The sequence below is a fragment of the Sarcophilus harrisii genome, chromosome 2 (genome assembly GCF_902635505.1).
Source record: "Sarcophilus harrisii chromosome 2, mSarHar1.11, whole genome shotgun sequence".
Lineage (NCBI taxonomy): Eukaryota > Metazoa > Chordata > Mammalia > Dasyuromorphia > Dasyuridae > Sarcophilus > Sarcophilus harrisii.
Window position 1 is genome coordinate 581,535,840 of NC_045427.1, and position 18,076 is coordinate 581,553,915.

Genomic DNA, 18,076 nt, shown 5'->3' on the forward strand with positions numbered 1-18,076 from the left:
CAGTTTTTCCTTACCATCCCATCTAATAGTTTTGCCATTGACTTCATCTTTCTCCTCTTCTCTGTGTCCTTTTTCCTTTCTTAGAGCTTTTTTCCTCTCCTAGAACTCCTCCCCCCTCCTCCTAGATTGATTGCTATGGACACACAATATTCTCAGGCCAACCCTGGCTTCTCTTGTGATGACCGAGTATTTTAAAATCAGCTGGAGTCAGGAATTCAGGTTAAGGGAAAATCCTTGATCTTTATTCTTTGCGGAGGTGAAGGGGAATGGTGATACCAAGTGAGAGCAGTCACGACACGAACCCAGCCAGCAGTGCCTCTGCCTCTCTCACTCCACCCCCCAAATCGTCCCTACGTCATTTCCTATACAACACATCAAAACTTGCACAGAGTGGGCGGGGCCATTCTTTATCCAAGCATGTATATTAATAAGAGTATCATCCAATTGCTATTTAGCCTCACGTGCTTGGGACCTCAGTGCAATGACTCAAGAGTTTCAGCCCATTACATCTCCTGAATATCAATTTTAGCCACTTGTCTGGCAGATCTGATTATCTGTATCCACAGATCAAAGTTACCCTCTCCCCTTTTCTCCAGATCTCCATTAAAGATTCCCATTTTCTAAATAAAGTGAATTCCAAAGCAGAAGTGTTGGTATGGAACTCTTTCCTCATTGGTGGAAATGAGTGTGTGAAGGGCAGGGCAAAGTTGGTGAGGGTGGGAAAGAGCGATGCTCTGCTTCAATCTCTGGGCTTTGCAGGCCCTCCAGGTACTCCTGGCTTCCAACTTTGGGAGAGACAGTGGAGGATGCTAGCCCCACTTCAGATTGCTGAAGAGAGAATAACCCTGGAAGAAGCTGACTTGAGAGGAGCCAGCACTCGTGAGCATTTCCTTTCCCAGACTTGCTCCCCCAGAGACTTGCTCTTTAGTGAGATCTGGGACTCTTCTAGTAGAACTAGATTACCTTGTTCCCAGTGGGAGAGGTGCTTTACTCTATTGTCTGGTATGTATTTTCCCATGTATACCTTCTCTGATGTTTGTTTTGCTATCAATTTGTATAAATGGGTTTCTTTACTATTTTTACTATTTGGTGTGAATTGTGGATTGTGGAAGTCTGCCTTTTCCCATTAATGAACAGAAACCAGAAGTTTAGTTTAAACCAGAAAACTATATCCCCTAAACTAATAATAGTTAAGGGAACAGATAGTTATAATTTTAGCCTAATATTCTAGCTGAAGTGAATTGGACTTCTCCCTTCTTCATTGTGCCCAAAAGCTCTGTCTGATACAACCTATTCCTCTTCCCCCACTCCTCACTATTTTTTCATCTTCCTTTTGAATGTGTGCTTCCTCCATTAGACTAAATTCCAAGGCTTCAGAGACTATCTCTTTTGTATTTGTATCCCTAGCATTTAGCACTGCCTATACACAGTAGGCATTAAAGAAATGTTTATTGACTGATTGATCTTGGCACACAGAAGGAATATTTTCCATTACTCTGGCCGATATTCTCTATTTTGACATTTCTGCCCCTCCATCAACCCTCCCCCCAAACCTCCAATAGAGATGATAAATTGGGCTTTGAATTTGGACTCTGAAAATTACTGTCACTGCTGCCACCACCACCATTGCTACTATCACCACTATCACCAACCACCACAATCTGGATTCTAATCCTAGCTCTTCCCTTGCTTTGTTGTATAACCTGAGGCAAATCACTGCCCTTCCTGAATTTCAATTTCCTTTTTTGTAAAATAAGATGATCTTCAAAGCTCCTTCCAGCTCTCACATTAGATGATTCTACAAAACATAGCCAAATTTCGGAACTGAGAAAGCCAACATAGGAACGCAAATACCTAGAAAGCAGACAGGCTATCCTCACCAGGCAGAATGGGGCTTTTATTTTTGTATTGCAAGAAGGTTTCAGTGTAAGAGAATACTCTGATTTTTCCCATGAGCCTGATTGCATTCCAAATTGGAATCTATTTTGGAAAAAAGGAAAACTCATTATCTGCATGTCTATAATAAACCTTCTATCTTCTGAAAGATTTCCAAACTCTTGTTTTTGTTCAGATTTAACATTTTCATTTGCCTCCCTACTAACCAGTGGTTAGGGTCTTGTCAAAGCAAAATATAGTATCAGTTTAACCCAATTGTTCAGACTCTGTAGCCACATCCCAACTGTCTGAGAACAAATGAGGAGATGAGACTGCCAGATGAAAGCAATGTGCTGCTTCTATTAACCCTCAAACTATTGAACTTGACACAAAATAATGGGTCTTCACACTCACGGATCTTGTGACAAATGGAATGAGTTTAATTTGCTTGAAGTTATACTTCGTGGAAACTTTATTACTCCATCTGTCACATCTTTAATCTATTTTCTTGGATGTGCCTGGGAAGTATTTCAACTTCATGAGGAATGTCTTAGGTTCTCAAGTCTTTCAAATTTGCTAATTGGACTGAACAATCAGGAGGCAATTTGGTATTGTGGAAGGTACACTGGAAATTGGACTCTTAAATTCTGGTCCTGTGTGGTATTGAGTGAGTTGATTTTTCTCCCTGAGCCTTAGTTTCTTCCTTTGTTAAAGTGAGTAAGTTTAACTGAAAAATCACAAAGGTTACCTCTCACTCATAATTATTTATATAAAAAAGAATTTAGATATGTTTATATGAAGAATAAAGTATATTTATTTAATAAATCATTTTACCTATTTTGGCCTAAATTCATTTTTATCTTTCTTTGTTTCTTCCCCCCCTCTGCCTCCCTTTACCTCCCTTTTTCCCTCCTTCCCTCCCTCCCTCCCTCCCTCCCTTCCTTCCTTCCTTCCGTCTGTCCGTCTTTCCTTTCTTCCTTCTTTCTTTCCTTCCTTCCTTCTTGCCTGCCTGCAGCAATTTATTTGAAAACTATTTTGGAATTTCAATGAATTCACATTACAAATGGCATATGGCAAAAAGAAAGAAAGAAAGAAAACTCTTGGGGTCTTAGACCATATTGAAAGGATCTGAGTTTAGATATGAGAAGTCCCAAATGATTTCTAAGGTCCTTTCTAGCTCTCACATTTGAGGATTCTATACCTTTATGAGGTAAGTTTATTGACTTTCACTTAGTTTTTCAGGATGAGGGTGGTGGATCCATTTGTTAAGTATGGTGTAGGGGAGATTCTTGCTTATGTGTATATTAGACTAGATGCCCCTCTGAAGTCTCATGACTCTGAAATTCATAGATACTGTGAAATATGTACTTTAAAGTCTAATTTGTGTTTCAATCTTCATAAGTGGGTCCTCTGAATATCACAGGAGAGGATTGGCAAATTGTCAGAATTGGAAACTATTTTCTTTCTGGCCCAGAGAAAGTCTTCAAACCTTTTCCTGGGCTTCCTCATGTACTTATTAATAAATGGCTTCAATCAAGCTGGAATCATAGAAGAAAATGAAAATAAAAACATTTTAATGTGGGGACCAGGAGGGCTACTCCATTACATCACAAAGAGATAAACTGTTCTTAAATCATGAGGAAGAAGGAAGCCATCATCTCCCCTTGGTCTAAATTGCTAGTGCTCTCTTTTGGAATCTCTCATCTGAAAATTATAACATGCTCTGATGGATTACTATCAAGTACCATTCCATCATCTGGAAATGTAGAGGAAAAAGGCTTTGTTTATGTCTGATGATAAAAGTAAAATATTGTTAGTTTTTGTATCTCCATGAGACATATTTTTATTTTCTCTAAGGGTAGCTTTGGGTGAGCAAAAATGAAATATTTTTATAGCAATGCTAAACATTTGGAGGCTTAGAATTTTTCTAAAATTCATTGAGAAGAATTTAGTGTTTTAATACATTTTTTCCCCGGTCTACTTGTAACCGATATTTCCCATCAGTTTTTCACTGTGTGGCCAATTAGGCCCATAATGAATCAATTACATGCGAGCTAACGTTTTTTATGGGTGCTGGTGTCAGGACTTTGGAGCTATTGAGTCCTTCAGCACTCTCTGCGGTAAATATCGATTGCCTTCTTGTCATTTCACAAAGCAAAAAACTGAAATCAAAGATACATCAAAATGAAGCTAAAAGATGGTTGGGGATGCATTGTGGGAAAAGCAACTGAAGATGAAGGAAACCTACAAACTGTGGTCCCCAGAACTGTGAACTAGTCTCTAGAAAGGGATTCACTGTTTCCGGATTCTCTCTGTCTCTCTGTCTCTCTCTACTGTGGTTGTCTCGCTGTCTACCCCTGTCTTTCTCTGTCCCTCTCTGTCTGTCTTTCTCCTCCTCCCCCCACCCCCCCAAAAAAAAGAAGTCATATGTTTCTGTTTCAGGCAACAAAATCAACTTTTTACCTCTTCATTTTTTAAATACTGCAGGTAAAAACATCTTTACCTGTTATATGAACAAACAAAAGAGTAAACAAATAAGACTGCAGCAATTGCTTAGGCAAGGGGGAAAAAAGCTTTCAGATGTTGTCAGAATGGATCCTTTGGTAACTCCCCTCCCAGCATTCCTTTTTCCCTTCCCCCTTCCTTGAAAACACATTTGTAACTATTAGTTTGATGTCGTAACTGTGATGAAGTGTGGTGGCGCTTTCACCTCGGCAGCTGCATACTCCGGGAACATGGCTGGCCTGGCAGGAGGGAAGTTGAGGCCCTTTTTAGCCTGGAGATGATGAATCATATTAGGCTGGCTACTAATCCAAGTTCTTGGAAGCCTCTTTCTCCTCTTATCTCTTCAGCTCTTCTTCCAACTTAATTTTAGCCTAAGGGATACTTTTAAGAAGATTTTTAAGCAGGAAAACATCTCTTCAAAAGAATTGTAGTTACATTAGAAACTAATTAGCAGTGCTTAGGGCTATAGATCCACTGCCATACTTTACACTAAGGGCAATTCATCTCTCAAACACTGAAATGTCATTACATAATAGGTTAAGAACACAAACTAAGGAATGCTGGGGGGAAATGGAATGAAATCCTGGGTCTAGAAGTAAGAAGTAAAACAATTGTGACAATATTTCTGACCTCTTCATGTAGCATGAAGTTTGTATAAAGACAATCTTTAAATATCTCATGCATAAAAATACATCACTGTGGTTCATTGAATGGAGCTCAGGTTAATGTGACATTTATCTTTGAAAAATTTACTTTTGAAACAGGTTTTTTTCTTTTTGCCTTTTGCAAAATTAGGGTGTGATGGTTACTGCCATCCTTTTATTCCCAGGAATGCCTCATGCCTTGTCCCCACTTCTGAATGTTTTTAGATCTTTCTTCCATGCCTTCTTGATTGAGAGATTCAATATTGCACCCTACAGTTTGGAATCCAGTATTTGTTTCCTTGATGACATTTCATAAGTAGCATGAGATCTGGGTAAGTGCAATGTCTCAGGAGTTGAGATGTGAATTCTAGTTTCAGTTTTCTGTTGCTCATCAGATGTATAACCTTGAACAAGTTACTTGACATCTTTTAAATAACATTCTATTAAACCTTTCTCCCACTATGAAGTGACTGGACAGATAGGTACATTTTATTTCTACATTTTAATAATACATTTTCATCATTAAAACTCAAGATGGAAAGTACACTTCATGTACTTGATACCTATATGTATCATAGGTGCAGCTAGATGGACTAGTGGATAGAGTGTCTGGTCTGAAGACAGGACGCCTCATCTTCCTGATTTCAAATCACACTTACTAAACGTGTGACACTTAATCCTGTTTGCCTCAGTTTTCTTATCTATAAAATGAATTGGAGAAGGAAATGGCAAACTCCTCCACTGTTTTTGCCAGGAAAACTCAAATAAGGTCCTGAAGAGTTGGATATTACTTAAATGATTGAACAACAACAACAACAACAAGAACAATAATATTATGGGTACATATCATGTTATTTAACGTAAGGGACAGAACCATAGCTAAATGTATCTTAGAGATCATTTAGTTCAAACCCTTCGTTCTGTAGATGGGGAAACACATATAGTGGGGAGGAGGTTGCCCAAAGTCATTCATCTAGGTAGTCTTATAACCCTCATGTTATGATAGTAAATCTAAAACTTTTTGTAAAAACCATATCTGACTAGTTCCTAAAGTGTATCTTCTAATGTTTGGTCTGAGATTATGAACACTAGAAACTTCACTTAAAATATACATAAAGCATTTCAAATTTGAATCCCTGCTAAAGGTTAATTAAATTTATTTTATTAAAAAAAACAGAATTAAAAAAAAAAGAAAAACGGAAAAGGAAAATAAAACAGAACATCAATTGCCTAGCAGAACATCAGGGAGGATTCAAAATATATAACAATAAATATACATACCAGTTGAAAAAAAGATATATAATAGTAGAAGAAATTACATTCATGAGTGTCCCATCTTTTCATTGCTTTCTTGTGAGTTTTTTTTTTCTTCTGTGTAGTGTTTTTTTTTACTTTACTTGTTTTTTCCCCTTCATCTACCATACTTCCCCCAAGCAGGCTATAATTAAGCACAGATGTGTGTTATATAGATATATACATACATATATATGTACATTATACATATACATTCACACCCATCTAAGACCCACTCATATATACATATATCTGTATATACATGTATAAAGAACAACATGCACACATATCTACATATACTCAGACATATATATATATATATATATATATACACATACACATTTACCCATATATAAACATGCATATAAAACAATATTATATGGCTGACATATAATGTAGACTTCTTTCTTGATTGAAAATTTGACTTTGTCCAACTTAAATTTATCTAAGATTATTCTCTGTACTTTTTTTTTCTAATAAATTTTACTTCTAATCCTTGTTGTAGTATTTGGGTATATTTCTTCTTTCATATCCCTTATAACTCTTCTTTTTTTTTAAATTAAAGCTTTTTATTTACAAAGCATATGCATGGGTAATTTTTCCAACATTGACCCTTGCATAACTTTTTGTTCCAAATTTTCCCCTCTTTCCCCCCACTCCCCTCCCCTAGATGTCAGGTAGTCCAATACATGTTAAATATGTTTAAGTACATATTAGATCCAATATGTGTATACATATTTATACATTTATTTTGCTGCATAAGAAAAATCAGATCAAGAAGGAAGAAAAAGAAAAACTGAGAAAGAAAACAAAATGCAAAGTAATAACAACAGAGAGAGTGAGAATGCTATGTTGTGTTCCACACAATCTTTTCCCATGGTTCTCTCTCTGGGTGTAGATGGCTCTCTTCATCACTGCTTGAGTGGAACTGCTTTGAATCATCTCAGTGTTGAAGAGAGCCATGTCTGGTCAGAATCGATCATCGTATAGTCTTGTTGCTGTGTATAATGATTCCTGGTTCTGCTCATTTCACTTAGCATCAGTTCATGTAGGTCTCTCCAGGCCCCTCTGAAATCATTCTGCTGGTCTTTTCTTACAGAACAATAATATTCCATAACAATCATGTACCATAATTTATTCAGCCATTCTCCAACTGATGGGCATCCTCTCAGTTTCCAGTTTCTGGCCACTACAAAAAGGGCTGCCACAAACATTTTGGCACATACAGGTCCCTTTCCCTTCTTTAGTATCTCTTTGGGATATAGGGTATGCACAGTTTGATAACTTTTTGAGCATAGTTCCAAATCGCTCTCCAGAATGGTTGGATCTGTTCACAGTTCTGCCAACAATTTACCTGATAACTCTTCTTTAATTCTGCTCCTTAACTTACCTTGCTATTACTAACTTCCCCCACCTATGGATCACTCCCTTGTCATCTTTCCCCAACCTTTTCTTCCTCCTCTGCCCATCTCTCCCCCCTTGTTTCTGTAGAGATTTTGGAGGATGCTATACCCTTCATGACATATATATAGAAAATGAGTGGAGGGAGGGGGAAATGAGGGAAGTGGGGAGGGAAGCACATGAACCTTAGTCACATTGTAATTGTCTCAAAGAAAGAATAATATACACACAGTTGGGTGTGGAAATTTATCTTACCATAAGAAAAGTAGGAAGGGAAAGGGATAAGAGAAGATGGGGGAGCTGATAGAAGGGAGGGTAGTTTGGTGAAATTGCATTCTGATTTGACTATTCTGGAGAGCAATTTAGAACTATGTCCAAAGAATTATAAAAACATGTTTTACATATATATATATATATATATATATATATATATGATCAAACAATGCCACTATTAGATCAAAGAGATAAAAAAAGGAAAAGGACTAATGTATGCAAAAATATTAATACCAGCTCTTTTAGTGGTAGCAAAGAATGGGAAATTAAGGGAATGTCCATCAAATGAGGAATGGCTGAAGAAATTGTATGTGACTTTGATGGAATACTGTTGTGCTTTAAGAAATGATGAGCAGGCTGCTCTTAGAAAAAACATGCAAAGATTTAACATGAACTGATGTGAAATGAAATAGGCAGAATCAGAACTTTGTATACATTAATGGGAATATAATACAATGATCTATCATGAATAATTTAGCTATTCTCATCAGTCCAATGATCCATGAAAAGTCTGTAGCATATATGATGGAAAGAGAATTTGGGACTCAAAATTTGAAAAAAATGTTTAAATTGTTTTATGTAATTGGAAAAATATAAAATATTAAATAAGAAAAAAAAGAAATTATGAGCTTGATAATCTTAGAAAAACATGGATAGACTTGCAGAAAATAATGAAGAGCAAAATTAGCAAAACCAAGAAAATGTATACAATAACAGAAATATTATTTTGAAAATAACTTAGAGTAACTAAGTAATTTTGACTATTATAAACACCTAAATCAAGTACAAAGGATCTATTAAGGAAGATGCTATATGTATCCAGAGAAAAAACTGATAAGTAGAAATATGTATAGAATGTTTTTACATATACATACATACTCATGCACACACACAGAGATAGCCAGACATATTTGTGTCTAATGGGAATCATCTCTAAGATGGTGAGGAAGGGCGGAAAGGGAAGGAAAAAGGAAAAAAGAAACGAAAAAGAAAGGATAGCTGACCTGAATGCTCTCCTTAAAATGGAAGTTCTGGAAAAAGCCATCCAGTTTCAAAGCGGGACTTCCAAGGGTGAGGATACTCCTGAGATATTAATTAGAGAATTGAAGTAATTTTTACAGAGTCTTGCAAAAACAAACAAAAAAATGAACTGATATCTAATTTCTAAACCTTAGTTTCTGTCTCATTTCTAGGCCTTAAAGAGTGGGTATATGACTTTTAGGACGGTATGTATCTTAGCAGGATGCCAACTTGTAAGAAACAATTTGAGTGTCCTATACAATTAATTACAATGGAATTTTACCAGTATAGTGCAGTATACTCTTAACACCTTTGAGACAAGATGATATAATACCGTAGGGAACTGGACTTGCAGTCAAGAATCTAGGTACAAAACTCATTGAGCTGTGACACTAGGTAAGTCACTTTACATCTGTAAGCCTCCATTTCCTCATAAACAAAATAAGAGAGTTAGGCTTGATGGCCTCTTCAGGATCTAAATCTATAATTCTGTGATCATATTCTTTCTATCTTTTCAAAAACCACACATCTCCATTGAACTCAGTTTACTGTAAATTACTTTTTTCCATTCTTCAAGACTGTATGTTGTAAAGATGTGGACAAGGTTAAAAATAAAACCCAAGCAATCTGCATAATTCATTCTATTTAAGATTTTTTTTCTCAAGAAATTAACTAAGGAATATTTTTGGTCAAGGTCATATTACAACTTTATTATTATGACAGAACAATTTCATTTAGCAGGTTTGGGCCTCAGTTTCCCTATTAGTAAATTAGGGATAATTTTTGTTCTCTTATGAAAGTATATAATATATGAGACAAACATAACTGTTAAAAGAAAGATGACATGGCAATTCAAAGTACTAGTATTATTTATATTCTAATTATTTTTAAAACTGGCATATTTAAATTCATGCTACATGTGTGGGCCTTATTAATCAAGCAGATTTAGCAGTATCCTATTATTGGGTTAAAACAATCTGTAGACATAATAAGTGTCTTTTGAATTGTTACATATTGTAATTGATCTCCACTTCCTATGAGATGCCCAATTAGCATCGATGTTTCCAGAAATGATCATTGTCATCATCCTTACTAGTATCCAGGATGGCAGAATCTTTAGGGAGAATTTGTGAGCCTGAGTAAAAACTACCTTAAATGAAATAACTTATACCTTTGATCCCTTCATCACCAGGGACTTGTCTGGCTGTATAGTCTGTGATGTTACACATCTGTCAGCTAAATCAGAGACCCAAATACAAAACTGAGTACTTGGGAACGTTATGTGGATTTGTGGCACTCCCCAGAGGACTTTGGGTACTTAAACCAATGAATGTATTTCACTGAGACATAAATATAGTATTTTCATCTGTGACAGATATGCCTATAATCTTACTCTAGCGAGGGTCAGGCTATTGAGCCTAGTTTTTCTCAGAGAAACTCACTGACATTTCTGAAGATAAGAAGTGCCTCAGAGCATAAGGCAATGGGCAATGTGTATGAAAATGAAGCTGGCATCTTTGGCAGTCACAATATTCTGGACTGGGAAAAAAATAGATACCATTTTAGTCTGAGGCCAATAGTTTGTCATGCCCAGGCAAATGCAAGAAAAGAAATAGTTCTTGTATAATACTCCAGTATATTTCTAGTGAGTGGAATGGATGGGAAATTTTTTTAAAAAATCATAGAATCACATATGTAAAATTAGAAAGGACCTTTGGGGTCATTTAATCTGCCTCATATATAGGAAATAGACTTAGAGATGTCAATTGATTAGTTCAACTTCCCACATTGATTAAGAGACAAATCTGGGATATGAACCCAGGTCCTCTGACTCTAAATTCATTACTTTTAGCATTGCATGAGAGAGAATATTTCAAGAATATTCTGTAGGCCTTAAAAGAAAGACTTTAGCATCCCTGAACAAAAGTGGGGTTATGTTTGCACTGGAAAAAAGGGCCAATACTTATTTTCATGCCCCTATAAATACATAGTTCCATCTTCCACTAAGGTATTTGCAAACATTTTTTATCTCCTTTATTAAATTATCAACTCTAGGAAAGCAGACACTAGTATTCTTAGTCTTTCTTGCTGGATTTAGAGCATAGTAGCTACCCTATAAATGTCACTGGAATAATTCATCAAAATATATATTTACTTACTATACATCCAAGCTGTCCCCAAGACTACCACATTGTCTTAACTGGCATTCTTAGCTTTAATTTCTTTCTCCTTCAACCATCAGTGTAAATAGATGAGAAGGGAGCTTGGTCGTAGAAAAGAAATCATGGCTACCATCCAAGGATTCACTGATCAGAGCATCATATGCTTTAAAATTTTAAATTCATTTTATTTACTTCTTCAAATTTTTTCAATTACATTAATTAAAAAAACTTTTAAGTTCTAAATTTTCTCCCTCTCTTTTACTTCTCCACCATCTCTTGAGAAGGTAAGCATTATTGATATCAATTATATAAGTAAAATCATTCAAAACATATTTCCATGTTAGCTGTGTTGAAATAAAATGGAAAAATATGTTTTGATTTACACTCAGTTTATTAATTCTGTCTCTGGAAGTGGATAACATTTTTCAGCATGGGTCCTTTGGAATTGACTTGGATCCTCATTTTGAGCAGATTAGCTAAGTCTTTTCACAGTTGATCCTTGTTACATTATTGCATCCTAAAATTTTACATCTTAAAGATCTATTATAACCCCCTTACTTTATAAATGAAATGGTGATGTAATTTTTTCAAATTCCCGTGAGTAATAAAATGCAGAGTCATAATTTGAACCTGTAAACTAACGCCATATCCATTGGCTAGCTGATGGTATTAATATCTGCTCAATGCTTAAAAGCTGACATTTCAAATTGGGGAGAACTACTTCAATGTTTTTAAACCAAATAGAGCTGAGTCACTTCCTTTTGACTTTGTCTTTCATGATACTGGGACTAGAATAAGTACCACTTTTCCTGGGTTAAGACTGAGTTTCAGAGGCTTAGTCATTTGTTGCTGTTTATGGTCATGAACTACCTTGGACAGCACACATCTGTCTCCTGGTATCATTCTTCCAATTTCCTCTGACATAAAATAGTCCTGTAATAGCATGATTCATCTAAATCTCATGACCACATTTTAGTGGCAATCAATGACCCACTCTCATTTTAGGAAGTTTTGGAACCAGGAGTAGTAGAGAAAGAGAATATGATTTGGCCTTATCTGAGGAGAATGAGTGCTGTAATAACATCAAATGCTAGTTGATTTATATAACATTTATATAGTTCTTTCAGGTTTGTAAAACTCTTTATAAATATTATTTTACTTTATCCTTACAACAACTCTTGGAGGTAAGTGCTAATATTATTATCTTCATTTAATAGATGATGAAACTGAGTCAGATTATGGTTAAGGAAGCTGCCCAAGCACACACAGCTAGTAAGTTTGCTTGATTTGCTTATTAATTCCTTTTCCTTTTTTGTTTTTATCAGGCTATTTAATTTTTCCTCTCTTTTTTCCTTCTTAGTCAAGAAGATTTCCATTCCCTCCCCTTCATCTAGTTCTATTCATTAGTTTTTAAAATTTCATTTTTGCACTTCTTTCTAGAGGATTTCATTCTCTTCATTATCGGGCCTCTCTTTTTGTTCACTTAAGACCCTTGTTCTCTGGCACAAGATTCTTGTAATTATCTGGTCTCTATTCTCTCCATTCTGCATGGAATTAAAACTGCCAAGCTATATATTCTGGGTTCTTCTCTTTAAGCAGTTTTCTGCCACTGCCTTATAGTGCTTGCTCTATGGATTTCCCTTTTCTATTATTTCTCCTTTCCAAAACAGTGTCAATTTCTGCCCTATGGTAGGATGTCCACTCCTTCTTCTCCCCAACACAGTGAGCCTGATCATGCTGCTCACCAGTGATCTATACTTTCCTCTGATTTCCTTGTTTCCCAATTTGCCTCAAAATCTTCTCCCTGAGTCCATGCTTACATATTCTCCCCGATGCAAGTACTCCTAGAAGTTTAATTTTCCCTCCTGCCAAGGTAGGATTTTGAAGTACTAAATCTTCCCAGACAATACCTACCACAAGGTCCTTATCTCCTTTCACAGAACCTCTCTCCACCAATTCATTGGCAAGAACCCCTTTCTACCATCAAAGCAATGCCTTCCTTACCCCAATGAAACACTCTTCCCCTCTCCTTCTCACCCTATCCCCTGCAGGGTCTTTTCTTCCTAAATTACTACAAACAAGGGCCCTTTCCTTCATTGCTAGCACTTGATTTGACTCAGGTATATCACACACTCCCCTTTATCCCTACTCTTTCACCTTTCATGCACTTTCCTATTTTGGAACATATTCTATCCTCCCCCATGCACAAAATTATTTTCTTCTAGGCGGGGTCTCAAATGATTTTATCTGCAATACCTTTACCAGTTATTTTCAGTTGATTTCTCTCCTTGTGTACATCTAGAAAGCAGTCTCTTATTGGTTTTTCTGTGGCTATTGCTGTCCTCCTACATTTGTTTACCTTTCCTGCATTTCTATTGTCTGGGATATTGAAGAAGCAAAAAATCTCTTTAGATCTGGTTTTCTTTCTAAGAATATATCAAATGCCTCTATAATTGAATGTCTTTTTTATTTATAGCTAAGTTCAGATTTGCAGGGTAGGTCACTCTGAGCTACATCTTGAACTTTATAATTTTGTTGATCACATTACTTCTATTTCTTCCTATGTTTTCTGGTGGGTGCAGAATAGTCTTCTATCATTGGATTTTCTTTTCTTTGTATTTGAAGGTCTTTCTCAAAGTCATTTGCAGAACTTGTTTCTGAATTGAATTGCTAAATTTAAACATTATGTGTATTAGAGTGCTTTTTTTTTCTTACTGTTCTTTTCTTCTGTAGATTTAAGATTCTTAAATTTAAGATTCACTTGGTATTTCATTTTTTGTGTTCAGAAGTTCTGGGCAATTTTTGTATATTATTTGCTGCATCATAGTGTTCAAGTTTTTTTTTTTTTTCCCTCTTAATTCTGAGATATCTATCCTCAGTTTATCTACACATGTTTTTCAGTATCTTTTATTTAGCTAGAGAGCACATTTTCTTTAATTATTGTTTTGTTTTACTTCTCTTTCTTCTATATTGTCCTTCACTTCTATGTATTTACATTCCTAATCATTTATTCTTTCTTTGGGGAGACTTGTCATTGCAAATTCCAGTTTTTCTATTCTGTCAATTATTTTTAATATGTAGGAAATAAATTCTGCTCTCATAACTATCATTCTTCTTTAAACTACTCAGAAATAGTGTGTTATGGTCGTATTTTACTCATACTTCACAGAGTGAATATTTCTTGAATATTCAAGTATTGGATTTTTTCTTTAGTTTTATCGATTTATTCATAAGTCAGTTAGGTGGTGCAGTGAATAAAGTACTGGATCCAGAGTCAGAAAGACCTAAGTTCAAATCTGGCCTCAGATAATTACTACCTATGTCATCCTGGGCAAGTCACTTAGCCCCATTTGCCTCAGTTTCCTCATCTGTAAAACAAGCTGGGAAAGAAATGGCAAATCACTTCAGCATCTTTGCCAAGAAAACCGAAAATAAGGACATGAAGAGTTGAACACAATTGAACAACAACAGATTTATTCATAAATGTTTGAACTTGTTTGCTAGATCTGGAGGTCTTATTTCCTTGTGCTGCTAATGTTTTTGCTGTTGATTTATCTGTTTATATTAAGATCTTGAAGGTTTCTTTTTTTTAAAGATCTTTGGTAATTTCTACTTTACTTTTCCCTATTGCTCAATTTCTGACTCCTCTGATAGTGACTTTCTTCTGATGGTGACTTCCTTTAGTGACTCCCTTGGATATTGGATCTCAAAACATTTCAGCTTCCTCTTATGCTGTCCAATTCATGATTCACCAACCTAGGTCTCTGCCCCAAGTGACTTTGAGGAGGATAGATCTGGTCCAGCTAGATGCTGGGCTTTTTTCCCTCAGGCTTAGTGTAGTGCTGCACAATTCTCTCTGTTCTCCTTTCCCCAGTATCCTCTCTTATTTTCTCTTTTCCTTGGTTTTTCTGGCGTGGCAATTCAGAGTAATAACTATCACACTGGTGTCTTCAGCTAGGAATAACTTAGGTCATTCGGAGTTTGGGTATCTGAGACTGTGGGAGAAGGGTGGTGGTGGTCTCTATTTCAAGCCCAGATATATATCCTGTCCCTTTCCTTCTTTATCATCACTATTTCACAGAAATTCTAACATATAATGCTTATTCAGTATAGTGCCTGAAGATCCATATGCTAACCCATATGCTAACATATCGCTTGCTTTAAGTCAATCAGTACTACGTGTGAAGCATGTACTTGGCATTATGGGAGACACAGAAAGGTTCAAGTCATAGTCATTATTCTCAAGGAGTTTATACTCTTTTTTGGGGGAAGACAAGATGTAAACACATGAAAATGATAATTCAAGATAATAAGTACACTTGTTATATATTAATGAATGGTTCAAAAAGTAAATGCTATAGGAGTTTAGTTCAAATTCCTTCAATAAGCATTAAATTCTTCCTATGCAAAAGGAATAGTATGAGGAAATGGGACTACAGGGATAAAAAAGCTCCCTTCAAAGAGCTTGCATTCTACTGAATTGAAAAGGGAGAAAGACTTGAGCACTATTCAAGGAACAATTACTGGACTTAATCAGTAGAGCTGCATTCCAATTTCCGCATCTTCCTAGCTGTGTAATCCTAGTCAAGGAATCTTGGACCTCACTCCACTTATTTCTTCACTTGCAATGAATAATAACACTTGCATTGTTATTATCATAGGATTGCCATCAGAAACCTTTTCCCAAAAGATAAAGCATGATTTGAATATATTATTGTAATTAATATTATTTGAATTTCTTTGTAATTTTATAGCTACCTTAGCTAACAGAAAAATGCTCATGGCACAGAAACTGAATCTCTTTTTTCTAATAGCAAGTCTTCCTTTCCTTTTCCATACTAGTAAGACATGGCCAGAGACTTCAAAAGATCAGAGTTGAACAGATTCAGAAACTAGAGGTCTTCACTTTATAGATGAAGAAATTGAGCTCACATAAGGGAAGTGAAATAATTTGCATTTTATGATAATGAATGTGATTATGTCAAATAGCTACCTCAGGTTAGAGCTGAGTTCTGTGGGCACAGAATAAAATAAAATTTGATGAGTAGCTGCTATTCTAGTATTTTTCATTCTATGTCTGAAGCCAAGGCCTTCAGACTAAGCAATCCATACCTACGGATGAGTACAGCATTAATCAGTAATTAGGAGAGCCAGGTTTAAGGTCCCATTTTTCCATTAACTAGCTGCGTAACTTTGGGCAATTTCCTAAAGTATTTATACCATACTGGTCTAAATTAGTGAGATTTTTATTGAAGCAATAAAAATCAGTCAATAATTTTTGGGTAATGTTTGACTGGATCTTGAAGTTGTTAGGATCTGGGGAAAACCTAGGACAATCCAGAATAATCCAAGAAATAGGATGAGAAAAAGCCTATTGAAGAAGAAAAAGTGAGGTATGGGTAGCTCTTTGAGAGGGATATGATAGATTACAATGATTCATATTCACAAAATGACTTAGAGAGCAATCTACACAGGAGAGCGCATCTGATTCTCAACAACACTGTGAAACACATTGTGAAAGTATAATTCATGTCCCTATTCTAAAGATAGTGAAATTGAGCTTCAGAGAGGTGAAGCAGTATAAATTGGCTTAAGAGAGCTGATCATTAAATTTTCAGTGTGAGTAGATATATCCTGCAAATAATTGGCAAAGACTTCAAATCAGGATTTGATTTCTTATTTTATTGATTTAGAAAATGATGGAAAAAATACTGATGATGCAAATTAAATTTTAAAATGTATTCTATTATATCTTCTCCCTTTAAGACTGGTTGTTAAGCATTAACCAACCCATCTCTGGGTGCAGTGATTTATTCAAGACCACCTGGCTTGCTAGTATTGAGGTAGGACTTGAACCCAGATCTTTGTACTCCATGTTCACTACTCTTTCTATTATACCACTTTGCCTCTCAGAGCATTGCTCTGGAATACATTGTGATTGATGACATTAGAAGTTAAAAAAAAATCCAACCCATTTGCTTTCCAGGACAAATACTTGAGAAATTTTCTGCATAACGAAAAAGAAAAAGGGGCTAGAGGAAGAAATGGCTTTAACTCTTCATCATAAGACCATTGGAACTGGTCTGAATCATCTCATTGTTGAAAAGAGTCATGTCCATCAGAATTGACCATCATATAATCTTGCTATTGCTGGTTCAAGGGTTCTCCTGGTTCTACTCATTTCACTTACCATCAGTTCATGTAAGTCTCTCCAGGCCTCTCTGCATTTATACTATTGATCGTTTCTTATAGAACAATAATATTTCATAACATTCATATACCATAACTTACTCAGCCATGCCCCAACTGATGGGCATCCACTCAGTTTCCGGTTCCTCGCCACTACAAAAAGGGTTACAACAAACATTTTTGCACATGTGGGCCCCTTTCCTTCCTTTAAGATCTCTTTGGGATATAAGCCCAATAGAAGAAACACTGCTGGATCAAAGGATATTCACAGTTTGATAGCTCTTTGGGCATAGTTCCTATTGTTCTCCAGAATGGTTGGATCAGTTTACAACTCCACCAACAATGTATTAGTGTCTCAGTTTTTCCACATCCCCTCCAATATTCATCATTATCTTTTCCTATCATCTTAGCCAAACTGTGTAGTGGTAGCTCAGAGTTGTCTTAATTTGCATTTCTTAGAGGAAGTTTAAGAAGGGAATTATTTTTATTATTACATTTTCCTTTTCATTTAAGAAACATCTGTCCTCTCAAAATCTTTAAAGCTAACAGGTTTGAAAAATCTGCAAACTGTTTTGTGGTAGAAACTATTACTAAAGAGAGAGGACCTGTTTCAGTATTTCCCCCTCTACCATTTCCCCTCAAATCTCAAAAAGATTAAAATCAGTTTAGTCCTTATGGAAAAATAATTACAGTTGAAGCTGGCTGACATATGAA